We start from the raw sequence: 14,246 nt of genomic DNA on the forward strand, positions 1-14,246 counted from the left end.
TAGAGAGGCCGGTCTGGTATGAATGACGGAGCCTCTCTTTGAGGAGACCTATGGTGTAATTAATGTGGGACAAAAATAAGGATTGGTATGGATGAAGTGTGGTCCAAGGAAGTAAAGATCATCCAGTGAGGAAATGAAAGGACAGATGTGAACACTGGGGCCCAGCAAATCCCTCCCTTCTCCGCAACCTCGCCACCCACTCGACTTCCCAAAACAATGAAGCAGGTGGGAAACTCGCAGGTGCACACAATTGTGCAATTATCTACCTACCCCATGAGGAACCCAACTACTCATTGGGGTCAGCTCTTGAAGATACTCTCCAGTGCAATCCTGGTCCAACTGCTGGGATTGTAGCCAGCTACGTTTTTCAGGCTAGTATCTTCAAAGTCGGTCCATATCTTCAGCGATTATAAAATCAAAATGAACAGAAGAGGCTGGAATTGCAGAGCAGCGTGTGGAAAGAGAGAGAAACAGGCTGATATTTTGGTTCTTGGACAGAACTGACAGAATTCCACATTCCTCGATGTCATATTCTGCCAGATTCTACCCATTTCATTAATCTGTATTTTCTTTATCCTTTATTCTGTCTTTTCTTTATAATTTCAGCCTTTTCGATTGTATAGTAACCATTATTCTTACTTGAATTAGGGAAAGAGTTCTTCTGAATTTGGATATATCAAGCTCCATAAAAAAATACTGACACAAAGTAAATTTAACAGTCTGGATAAAGTGTTCCCCCTATAACCAAAGGCTCATTTCCTCTCACCATTGTTTTTAATAGTTCTATTTACAAATGTTCCTTCAAGTATTTTATATGTCCTTTGTAAATCTTACACTCTGTCTGCTTCTTAGTTTCTTCAGTTTCTCTCTGAATTTTTTTCCTTCATAACTGTCCTGCTAGTTTTTATAGAAGCCTAGGCTGGAGATTTTCCAGTCCCTCCCGTGGGGGAAATCACCATGAATGGGACAGAAAATTTGATGGACCAGGCACAGTGGCACAGTGGCTAGCACTGCTGTCTCACAGTGCCAGGGACCGGGTTCAATTCCCTCCTCGGGTGACTGTCTGTGTGGAGTTTCTACATTGTCCCCATGTCTGCGAGGGTGTGCTCCAGCTTCCTCCCAGAGTCCAAAGATGAGCAGGTTAGGTGAATTGGCCATGTTAAACGACCCTTAGTGTCCAGGGATGTGCAGGTTGGGTTTTAGGGACAGTGCGGGGTGGGCAGAGGGGGGAGGGGGGGAAATCACCTCCTTCTGCACTGTAGGGATTCTGTGACTTTGTGCTGGAATGGCAGGACTGGTAAATCCCAGCGAAGCAGGCCATTCAGCCCATCAGGCCTATGCTGGCTCTTTGAGCAATGTATTCAGTTAGCAGCATCCCTTTGCTCCTGTAATTTTCTACTTTTCAAGTAATATTAATTTGTAGTCTCTTTCATATTATACTGCTCCACATCCTTCCCCTCAAGTCTTTCAAGTCCACTCCAGTTCTGTTGGTATACTCATCTCAACTTCTGCTAACTTTGCTAGCTTTGCCCAAATTGTGGGCATGCCACAGTTCTCCATGTATTTGCTTTACCTGAAGTTGTAGTTATCACTTACCGAGGCACATTACCTCCTTTCCCAATGATGGCCTCAGAAAGTAGAATGGCATATACCCCAGTACGATCTTGGTTTCCTGCTGCCATTTGCGTTTGGAAGACTGGTCAAAGTGGGCAGCGGCAGTTTCAAAGAGAGATAAAGATGATGGAAGGAAGTCCTGGTTCACACAGTGAGGAGGCAATTGGTATACCCAATGTTCCCTTCAGCTAGGGATTTGTAGGAAAAATATTTGGTTCCCCACTGAATACACTTTACGCTTTCTGAACCACCTCTCAAACTTTTCCCTCTAAAAGCATAGACTCATAATTTCTAGGGATATTGCCCAATTTCCTGTCAGAACCTCATGAGGAAATGCTATCAAGGGATAATTTCAAACATCCGCATTAATTCTTTGGTAATCTCTACCAAAATCTTAGCACAAATTCAGAAGGACCACTGGGTGGCACAGTGGCACAGTGGGTAGCACTAATGCCTCACAGCTCCAGGGACCTAAGTTCAATTGTGGCCTCGGGTGACTGCAAGTGTGGAGTTTGCACTTTCTCCCCATGTGGGTTTACTCCGGGTGCTCCGGTTTCCTTCCACAGTCCAAAGATGTGCAGGTTGGGTGGATTGCCCCTTAGTATCCAAAAAAACAGGTTAGGTGGGCTTACCGGGTTACGGGAATAGGGTGGGACCTGACCCTAGGTCGTGTACTCTTTCAGAGGGGGATGCAGACTTGATGGGCCAAATGGCCTCCTTCTTTACTGCAAATTCTATGATTATATGAAGAAACAATTCAATTTCTGTCCATGCTGCTGTAATTCTTCTGCACAATCTATACTGTTAAGATCCCCTTATTTTTCTAGACTCCATGGCCGAGATTCTCCGAAATCCCGGCCAAGTATTGACATCGGCATCAAAATCAGCGCGAACGACGCCAGCGTCAATAGACCTCCAGGCCCAGGCATTCACCCTTTCCTAGGGGGGTTAGAACGGCACCGGAGTGCTGTACGCACCATGGCCGTCTCCGTCTCTCTACGGCCGTCTCTGGCTTTTGGGCAGCATGGCGGAGCCCTACAGGGGCCCGGGGCAGAGAAACATAGCCCCCGCCCCCCCACCAGGACGGTCCCCGCAGCCAGAACTCTGAGGTCCCACCGCGTAGGACCATACGCGAATGACGGTGGCGGGACTCTGCGGGCTTGTCGAGCGTAGAGAATCGCCGCGGGGGCCGCTTTAAACGCCCTGACCGGCGCCACAGCAATCGCCGACAATTCTCCCGTCGCCGGAGTGTCGGAGCGGCGTGGCAGGAGTCACGCGCCCCCCCCCCCCCCCCCCCCCCCCCGTCCCTGCCGATTCTCCGCCCCAGCCTGAAAGCCTTCAATTGAACCCTTTCCCTCACAGTCACTTTGTCCTTCGTACATTTTATCTTTTCAGATTTGTTGTTGATCCTTTTGCAAATCAAGCCTTGTTGCGTGGTCCGTTAGGTTATTTTGCATTCTCTGCTTTATGTGTCCAGATTTTGAAAACTCATTATTTTCAGTTCACGTCCAACTTTTGCCTCATCAGCCTTTTCAAAGTTTTGCTATTTAACCAGATTTTCCTACTGCCCAAATCAACCCAATCACATACCTCCAGTGGTTACTATTCAGCGCCGTATGCTGTTGATTTGCGAGTCAACCTCTGAATGAATAGGGACCAAACTCACAAACTGGTCCCAATCTCCATCTTGCATGGAATTCCTCTCCAGAATTGTCCTGGTGTGTCCTGAAATTGAAGCTCAATCTCCCAACCACTGCTGTGAGTAATTTCGGAGAAACGGCATAGATGAATTAATACAAAAACAATTTTTTTAATTGAACCCTCTCATTTGTTAGTTACAAATAAATATTGGAAAGGGGAAAATAGTGGTTGTCTGTGTGGGGCAGTAGGAAATGGGAGGCCGGGGAAGGGATGGTTGGGGTTTTGGGAATGTCCCATCGGAGTTTGGTCTGGTCTGAACAATATTGTCACAAGTAGGCTTACATTGCAATGAAGTTACTGTGAAAAGCCCCTAGTCACCACATTCCAGTGCCTGTTCGGGCACACAGAGGGCGAATTCAGAATGCCCAAATTAACTAACAGCACGTCTTTCGGGACTAGTGGTAGGAAACCGGAGCACCTGGAGGAAACCCACGCAGACACGGGGAGAACGTGCCGACTCCACACAGAAAGTGACCCAGCAGGGAATCGAACCTGGGACCCTGGTGCTGCGAAACCACAGTGCTAACCACTGTACTACCGTGCTGCCCAATTCTTCAAACTTTTGCTGGGTAACTAGTGGTGTAACCTTCGCGGAACCATTCGAAGATTGTGATTCAAATCACAATTCTGGATGTTTCCCAAAGCAGGGTAATTGCCCAAAGGAAGTTTGTACTTCTGGACAATTGGGGAGCAAACTCTTACCTGCGAAACTCTGAGAGGGGTTCCCTCGTGCATCCTTGGGTACCCGCAACCTCCCGCCACCCCAGGTCCGACGCTGGGCAGTTCGGAAGTTGCAGTCTAACCTGTATCAAACAGGTTGTTACTGAGGAGATTTAAAGAGGTCTGGAGAGAAGAAGCAGGATATCAGTGTTTGTGGAGGGATTCTAGGAGAACTCTAACTGGGAAGACCTCACACTGAAAGAGGATCAGCAGAAACGACAATTGCGCAGGAAAGCAAGATTAAGGAAGTGACAGACATGTGATTGGATGCGGGAATGGAGCATGTTGTATGTAAATGTAGGGAGGGATGAAAGAATTAGGGATTTAGGTAACAGAAACCAGAGGCTGGGGCAGCACGGTAGCATAGTGTTTAGCAAAATTGCTTCACAGCTCCAGGGTCCCAGGTTTGATTCCCGGCTTGGGTCTGTGTGGAGTCTGCACATTCTCCCCGTGTCTGCATGGATTTCCTCTGGGTGCTCCGGGTTTCCTCCCCAGTCTAAAGACGTGCAGGTTAGGCCATGCTAAATTGCCCATAATGTCCAAAAAAGGTTAGGTAGGGTTATGGGAATAGCGTGGAGGTGTACGGATAGGGTGGAGGTGTGGGCATAGGTATGGTGCTCTTTCTAAGGACCAGTGCAGACTCGGTGGGCCAGATGACCTTCCACTGCACTGTAAATTCTATGATTGTATGATTTAGCTCATAGAATTTGTTAAGTTAAACAAGGAGAAAATTGTGGGGTTTCAGAAAAGATTTGCCACGGCATTCTTCAAAGCATTTAATATCTGGCGTTTCATGCAGTGTGCACAAGATCACAGCTCTAATTTATTGTCTTTTTGCCACCCTCATGATTACGTGATTATAGGCTCTTCTCATTCATTGCTGACCTGTGCTTAATTTTGGCATTTGTTGTTTTTCAAATAAACCATTTGTACAATAATTGTGGAATCAATTGAATTAAATGGTGGTTCTCATTTCAATTTTCCGCACAAATACGCTGTTGATACCAAAGGCTCAATTTTCATGTCTGTAGTATTTTGCACAAAGGGTACAGGTTGCACTCGTAATGGTTTTGTGCTTGTTGTTCTGAAAGCCTCATCATACTGGGAGCTGGCACAAAGCAATGAAGGAAAATTAAAATGTAAAATGGCACATCAGTGACAAAACATGCTAAATGCATCGTCAAGAGGAGACATGGCATTAGATTAAGGGTTCTTCAACAATACTGAATTGTATTTTTGAAAACTAAGTGTTAATTCAAATTCCCATTGATGCACTCGCACAGTTTGAAATGGTGCTACCCTCTTCTAATGTCAACGATTGAAACAGACTAATCAGTCCTCAGTACAAGCCTTTATATTAATACAGCTATAATTTAACTCTCTAAGCTTCTTTAAGCAGTTACATAAGATTTAAGACTCACACCTTGAACTAAAAATACCAGCTGATAGAGAGAACCTGGCCAGGTTCACTCTGGAGTGTGTGCGCTGTGAGTTTCCAAACTCAGAATCTTGTCTTACCAATGTTGATCCTTGGGCTATCACAGCTGTAATCTCGGAAGCTTCAGCGTATGATAAGGTTTTAGTTCTTAGTTTATAGTTCATTAATATAAACAATCCTGTAGCACATAAGCCTCAATCATCCTTGAGAGAGCATTGCTTTTGCTGTTCCAAAACAAAGTGTTATCAGTCAAAAGTCCAGTTGTTGTCGTCATTCTATCAGTTTCCGCAAAATTCATTCTGCAGAAAGCTGCAGTTTTCTCTGTTAGCCTCTTTAATGTTAGCCATTATCCTCTTTTACCATCATGCCTCACGACACAATGTTAGCCACCTTGAGCAAAATGTACAGTGTATATGATTCAATGTGAAAGGTGCGACTTATACTTTCTGTTTAGAAAAAAGGTTCACAGCAAGAGTATAAGATAACAAAGGACAAACTCAAAGTTCTGAATTTTTCTCATTCCTGGTCATTAAAGTTAATAATCAGAGAATTTGGGTTGGAATAGGGTGGCACAGTGGCACAGTGGTTAAGTGCTGCTGCCTCACAGCTCCAGGGACCCGGGTTCAATTCCAGCCTTGGGTGACGTGACTGTCTGCGTGGAGTTTGCACATTCTCCCTATGTCTGCATGGGTTTTCTCCAGGTGCTCTGGTTTCCTCCCACAGTCCAAAGATGTGCAGGTTAGGTGGATTGGCCCTGCTAAATTGCCCCTTAGTGTCCAAAAGGTTATGTGGGGATAGGGTAGAGGCCTGGGCTTAAGTAAGGTGCTCTTTCCAAGGGTCGGTGTAGACTCGATGGGCGAATGGCCTCCTTCTGCACTGTAAATAGTATGATCTATGAATTCTCCATTTGGGAGACTAAAGACTGGATTCTCCGATTGCCAACGTCGAAATCGCATACGGCGATTGGCCGGAGGATCCGTTTTTATTCCAAACGTGGGGGCGGCGGCCTTTTTTGGATGGCCCGCCCCTCAAAAATGGTGCCATCGCTGAGTACGCCGCACACCATTGGGACGGCCTCAGGCCATCACCTGAGGTCCTCCCCTGATGCTCCGCCATTGATGGGCTGACATCCCAACGGCGGGGGCGCATGTACACACAGCTTTTGGGAACATCATGTGGCGGCTGCGGACTGTGTCCAGCACTGCCACAGTCAAGGGGAGATAGAAGCCATTCCGCTGGCTGGGGGTGGGGGGCTTCAGCGGGGGCTGGGAAGAATGGTGGGGGGAGGTCCGGGGATGGCGAGGGGGGCACACGTTGTACGGCACGACCGCTGCAGGTTGCCGCCTTGCGCATGCGCGGTCACGCACCTGGCAATTCTCCGTCCGTATCTGCCGGTAAAGCCAGGGACTTCACGTGGCGCGGCTGCTAGCTCCCCACCGGGCGGAGCATCGGTGCGGGGGTGGCGGCGACCATTTGGTCGTAAGACTAGACTCATGCTCCGGACATAGCCTCAAAATCAGAGAATCCAACCCGAAGTGTTGGCGCCGGGACTGAATTGCATGCACTTCTCGTTCCCATTGGTGGCACTATTCGGAAAGCAAGTCATGAGATGCAAATGGACTAGCAGTCTGCTCATTTCAGAGCAACTCCAATTCCTGCTAGCATTTGATTAACTGGGGCCAGAATTAGCGCTGGAGAGCTTGACAAGCTGGAGCTGCTTTTCAGCCCCATGGGCAGCACGGTAGCACAAGTGGATAGCTCTGTGGCTTCACAGTGCCAGGAACCCAGGTTCGAATCCCCGCTGGATCACTATCTGTGCGGAGTCTGCACGTTGGATTGGATTTGTTTATTGTCACGTGTACCGAGGTACAGTGAAAAGTATTTTTCCGCGAGCAGCTCAACAGATCATTAAGTACATGGAAAGAAAAGGGAATAAAAGAAAATACATAATAGGGCAACACACGATATACAATGTAACTACATAAGCACTGGCATTGGATGAAGCATACAGGGTGTAGTGTTAATGAGGTCAGTCCATAAGAGGGTCATTTAGGAGTCTGGTAACAGCGGGGAAGAAGCTGTTTTTGAGTCTGTTTGTGCATGTTCTCAGACTTCTGTATCTCCTGCCCGATGGAGGAAGTTGGAAGAGTGAGTAAGCCGGGTGGGAGAGATCTTTGATTATGCTGCCCACTTTCGCCAGGCAGCGGGAGGTGTAGATGGAGTCAATGGATGGGAGGCAGGTTCGTGTGATGGACTGGGCGGTGTTCACGACTCTCTGAAGTTTCTTGCGGTCCTGGGCCGAGCAGTTGCCATACCAGGCTGTGATGAAGCCAGACTGGATGCTTTCTATATGCATCAGTAAAAGTTGGTGAGGATTAATGTGGACATGCCAAATTTCCTTAGTTTCCAGAGGAAGTATAGGCGCTGTTGTGCTTTCTTGGTGGTCGCATCGACGTGGGTGGACCAGGACAGAATTTTGGAGATGACCACCCCTAGGAATTTGAAACTGTTAACCATCTCCACCTCGGCCCCGTTGATGCTGAAAGGGGTGTGTACAGTACTTTGCTTCCTGAAGTCAATGACAGATCTTTAGTTTTGCTGGCATTAAGGGAGAGATTGTTGTTGCTGCACCTCTCCACTAGGTTCTCTATCTCCCTCCTGTATTCTGACTCGTCGTTATTCGAGATCCGGCCCATGATGGTCATATTGTCAGCAAACCTGTAGATGGAGTTGGAACCAAATTTTGCCACGCAGTCGTGTGTGTACAGGGAGTAGAGTAGGGGGGTAAGTAAGCAGCCTTGCGGGGCCCCGGTATTAAGGACTGTTGTGGAGGAGGTGTTGTTGTTCACTCTTACTGATCGTGGTCTGTTGGTCGGAAAATCGAGCATCCAGTTGAAGAGTGGGGAGCCAAGTCCGAGGCTTTGGAGCTTTGATATGAGCTTGGCTGGGATTATGGTTGTGGGGTTCCGGGGTTGTGTGGTTGCCACGCGGCGCAGGCCTGGGGTTGGCTGGGGGCGGTCGCTGACGGGGGGCACGGTAGAGCGTTCGCTGGCGGGGTCCACAATGTCCAGGAGGGGTGGGCCGCGTGGTCGGGGGCATACGCTTGAATACGCGCGAGGCGACCGTGAGCAAGAGCGCTAGTTTATTGGTCGCCGCGAGGTCGAGGGTAGCCCCTTCTAAGAGTTGCTGGTGGATGTAGGCCGACACTATGCCTGTAACAAACTCGTCTCTAAGTAGCAATTCCGAATGTTCACGAGGCCGAAACGGTCTGGCAATCGCAGTCTCTCACTAGGAGTTGCACGGCACGCCAGAAATCCTCCACAGACTCACCGGGGAGTGGATGCCGTGTGGAGAGGATGTGTCTTGTGTAGATCTTGTTGGTCTGCTGCGTGGGAACCATGGTTTACTAAAGCAGTTGAAACACTTGTCAAGAGGAAGAAGGAGGCTTATGTAAAGATGAGATGTGATGGTTCAGTTAGGGCGCTTGAGAGTTACAAGTTAGCTAGGAAGGATCTAAAGAGAGAGCTAAGAAGAGCCAGGAGGGGACATGAGAAGTCTTTGGCAGGTAGGATCAAGGATAACCCTAAAGCTTTCTATAGGTATGTCAGGAATAAAAGAATGACTAGGGTAAGAGTAGGGCCAGTCAAGGACAGTGGTGGGAAGTTGTGCGTGGAGTCCGAGGAGATAGGAGAGGTGCTAAATGAGTATTTTTCGTCAGTATTCACACAGGAAAAAGACAATGTTGTCAAGGAGAATACTGAGATACAGGCTACTAGACTAGAAGGGCTTGAGGTACATAAGCAGGAGGTGTTAGCGATTCTGGAAAGTGTTAAAATAGGTAAGTCCCCTGGGCCGGATGGGATTTATCCTAGGATTCTCTGGGAAGCTAAGGAGGCGATTGCTGAGCCTTTGGCTTTATCTTTAAGTCATCTTTGTCTTCAGGAATAGTGCCAGAAGACTGGAGGATAGCAAATGTTATCCCCTTGTTCAAGAAGGGGAGTAGAGACAACCCCGGTAACTATAGACCAGTGAGCCTTACTTCTGTTGTGGGCAAAGTCTTGGAAAGGTTTATAAGAGATAGGATGTATAATCATCTGGAAAGGAATAATTTTATTAGAGATAGTCAACATGGTTTTGTGAAGGGTAGGTCGTGCCTCACAAACCTTATTGAGTACTTTGAGAAGGTGACCAAACAGGTGGATGAGGGTAAGGCAGTTGATGTGGTGTATATGGATTTCAGTAAAGCGTTTATAAGGTTCCCCACGGTAGGCTATTGCAGAAAATACGGAGGCATGGGATTCAGGGTGATTTAGCAGTTTGCATCAGAAATTGGCTAGCTGATAGAAGACAAAGGGTGGTGGTTGATGGGAAATGTTCAGACTGGTGTCCAGTTACTAGTGGTGTACCACAAGGATCTGTTTTGGGGCCGCTGCTGTTTGTCATTTTTATAAATGATCTGGAGGAGGGCGTAGAAGGATGGGTGAGTAAATTTGCAGATGACACTAAAGTCGGTGGAGTTGTGGACAGTGCAGAAGGATGTTACAAGTTACAGAGGGACATAGATAAGCTGCAGAGCTGGGCTGACAGGTGGCAAATGGAGTTTAATGCAGAAAAGTGTGAGGTGATTCATTTTGGAAGGAATAACAGGAAGACAGAGTACTGGGCTAATGGTAAGATTCTTGGTAGTGTGGATGAGCAGAGGGATCTCGGTGTCCATGTCCATAGATCCCTGAAACTTGCCACCCAGGTTGAGAGGGTTGTTAAGAAGGCGTACGGTGTGTTGGCTTTTATTGGTAGAGGAATTGAGTTTCGGAGCCATGAGGTCATGTTGCAGTTGTACAAAACTCTGGTGCTGCCGCATTTGGAGTATTGCATGCAGTTCTGGTCGCTGCATTGTAGGAAGGATGTGGAAGCATTGGAAAGGGTACAGAGGAGATTTACCAGGATGTTGCCTGGTATGGAGTGAAGATCTTACGAGGAAAGGCTGAGGGAATTGAGGCTGTTTTCGTTAGAGAGAAGGTTACGAGGTGACTTAATTGAGGCATACAAGATGATCAGAGGATTAGATAGGGTGGACATTGAGAGCCTTTTTCTTCGGATGGTGATGTCTAGCATGAGGGGACATAGCTTTAAATTGAGGGGAGATAGATATAGGACAGATGTCAGAGGTAGGTTCTTTACTCAGAGAGTAGTAAGGGCGGGGAATGCCCTGCCTGCAACAGTAGTGGATTCGCCAACACTAAACGCATTTAAATGGTCATTTGATAGGCATATGGACGATAAGTGAATAGTGTAGATGGGCTTTAGAGGGGTTTCACAGGTCGGCACAACATCGAGGGCCGAAGGGCCTGTACTGCGCTGTAATGTTCTATGTTCTATGTTCTGACAGAGATTGTCCATTCCCTGTGCTCCATGGCCGAGACCAGAGCGGGACTCCAGGACTAGCATAGCCAGGTGGTCTCGGGGGATAACTCCGCTCACACCCCCATCCCATGGAGTAGCCCAGGGGTCCCCAGTCACCCCGAAGGAGGAGGAGGAGGTGATGGGCCCGGTAGGTGACTCCCGCAGCTTGACCTGTTTAAGGGGTGAGTCTTCGTGGGCCATGTAACCCATCCAGAGGCTATGGGGACGGAGCACGGGAACCTCAACCTATTGGGTGTCTAGGCGTGGACCTGACTGTTGGGATATCGTCAGAGTAGGCTTGGGGTTATGGGGACTATACCTGTGTTGGAATTGCACTGTTCTGTATGTAGTTCTTCTTTGTTATGTGAATCACCGTTGTGATTTAACACTGCCCCGTCGCTTCGCTTTGCACAATACCATTGGTATTTACAAGATTCGGGTGACCTGAACAATTCATGAGCGATAATGGTTCTCAGTTCACATCAGACGAATTCAAGGACGACCACAAAGAGTGTGGCATCCGCCATACCATCTGCTTCCTACCATTCAACTACCAATGGCTGAGCTGACTGTTTTGTGCAAGCGTGCAAGCATGCAGTGAAGGTTTCAAGTAGCACACTGGTTAGCACTGTGGCTTCACAGTGCCAGGGGCCCAGGTTCGATTCCCCACTTGGGTCACTGTCTGTGTGGAGTCTGAATGTTCTCCCCGTGTCGGCTTAGGTTTCCTCCGGGTGCTCCGGTTTCCTCCAGAAGTCCCGAAAGATGTGCTGGTAGGTGCATTGGACACAGTGCATTCAACAACACAAAGCTCACTGACTATATTGATGTTAAAAAGGAAACCACCCACACAGTTCAATCTGAGGACTCTCCTTTTTTTAAAAATAAATTTAGAATACCCAATTAAACCCAAACAGACACAAGGAGAACGTGCAAACTCCACAAGGACAGTGACCCAGGGCCAGAATTTGAACTCAGGTCCTCCTGACTCTCCTTTTGACTTCAGAGATAATAAGGCAGCAACATCAGATCCAAGTGGCTAGAAGGGAACAACAATCCAAAAGCTAGAGTCTTTGAAAGTGGGAAAGTGTAATTGCGAGTAATTACACCTCAGGTGAAAAATGGACTCCAGCGATTGTATTAGTAAAACGGGTCTGATTTCATTTACTGTACAATCTGATGATGAATGGATATAGTGTTTGCACGCTGACCAATTATTGTCTGCACGTAGTAAGAATACAGAATCTGTACAATATGTTTACACGACAGAGAATATGGACAGCAACATGCTAGACGAGGAATACAACTGCCAAAATTATGGAACCTGTTACGACAGGATCATCCATACAACCAGACACATTGTTCCTAAGTTAATTTTGTCAGATGCAATACTGACCAGTGTGCAGGAAGACACTATTACCACTACCCCTTAGAGCCAGGCTCCTGAACATCATGTTCTGCCAAAACAAGACAGACGTCCACCCAAGATACTGTCCTACAAATGCACATCTGTATCTGTAACACAACAATGTTAGTTTTGCCATAAGGTGCTGGATCTGTGTTAAAGTGTTTGATTAAGTAAAAATTCCAGGGACACTAAAGGAGTAAAGAGGGAGGGGTGCTATGTATCAGAGTAACAGCATTGGCTGGTGTAATGTCATGTGGTAAGTAATGATGTCATCAGGGCAGCATGGTGGCGCAGTGGTTGGCACCGGGACTACGGCGCTGAGGACCCAGGTTCGAATCCCAGCCCTGGGTCACTGTCCATGTGGAGTTTGCACATTCTCCCCGTGTCTGCGTGGGTTTCACCCCCACAACCCAAAGATGTGCTGGTTAGGTGGATTGGCCACGCTAAATTGCCCCTTAATCGGAAAAAGAAAATTGGGTACGCTAAATTTTTTTTTTTAAAGTAATGATGTCATCGGAGTGTTTTGTGGGCTTTTGTGGAGTTCACCATTGTACTCTGTTTGAGCAGCAACTTGTAAATAAATCCTATGCACTGCGTTAGAGGAACTCCATGTGTGCCACTTCTGATTCTTTCTCTTTGCGGCTATAACAAATAATATAACAATACCTAACCAACATCCTTTTGCAATTAAAAAACTTCTGAACAATAGGAAACTTGAAAATGTTGAATTATTCTTCTGTATGAGGGTTTTGACAGAATGCATCAGAAGAAATTGTTTCTGCTGGCAGAAGGCTCGGTAGGCAGAGCACACACACTTTCTGTAATTGGGATAAGAAATCAAAGACGATGTGAGGATAAAACTTCTTACACAGGGCATCATTACAATCTAGAAAGTGCAGCCTGAAAGTGAGCTGGAAGCAGATTCAATACCAACTTTGAAAAGGAAATTGGATCGCTATTAGGAAGTGGGAAAAATTGCAGGGCTATGGTGAAAGAAGTGCATTAAGTATAAGCTCTTTAAAGGTCCTGGCCAAGGCACAATTAGATAAATTGTCACCTTCTGAACAGTATATTTCTATAATTCTATGTATTAGCCCTGACCTAAGTGTTCCCTGTACGGATATTTAATCTAGGATGAGAAATTGGGCTCATTAGTGCCTGTATTTTTGGACACCGTATCGCTGTAAAATGACAATGTTGGCAAAAGTAACCACTTGTAGGTTGAATCATGTCAGATGCCACGTTCACAGAATTTTTATAGCCCAGAAGGAGGCTATTTGGCCCATCGTGTCGGCACCAGCTCTCTCACAGAGCACTCTAGCTTACTGCCATTTCCCTGCCTTTTCCACGTACCTCTGCACATTGTTTCTATTCAAGTAATCATCTGAAGCCCTCTTCAATGCCTCAATTGACCCTACCAACACCAAACTTCCAGGCAGTGTAGTACAGGCCCAAACCACTTGTGTGAAAACATTTTTCTCACATCACGTTTGCTTCCTTTGCCCTATTTTTCTGTGCCCTATTTTTCTTGATCCTTTGACAAGAGGAAACAGTTTCGCCCTATCTACTGTTGCCCAGTCCCCTCATGATTTTGAACATCTCTATCAAATGTCTGTGCAAGAATTGTTGTGTGCATAGTGAATATATTCTGAGTGGGAAATATCAAAGTCTACCTCAAAATTGTCATGGCAGCACCATTACTGACCATGCCCTGTGTGGTGAATGTATAAAATATAAATCCACACTGTATATCACTGTGTCCCTGTGGGCTCCATCTGTGAGCCGTTGCGTGGCTCTGTCCACAGGGGGAGATGAGGAGCATGTACAGGGCTCCGCCCTTGGCTCCGCCCACAACTGGAAGTATAAAGTGCTGCGGTCTTGCGAGCCTGCCTTCAGTTCAGCTAGTCGCAGGCAGGCTCAGTTGTAGGTCAATTAAAGCCACAGTTTACTTCAACTCATATCTCT

The sequence above is a fragment of the Scyliorhinus canicula genome, chromosome 3, assembly GCF_902713615.1.
Source record: "Scyliorhinus canicula chromosome 3, sScyCan1.1, whole genome shotgun sequence".
Lineage (NCBI taxonomy): Eukaryota > Metazoa > Chordata > Chondrichthyes > Carcharhiniformes > Scyliorhinidae > Scyliorhinus > Scyliorhinus canicula.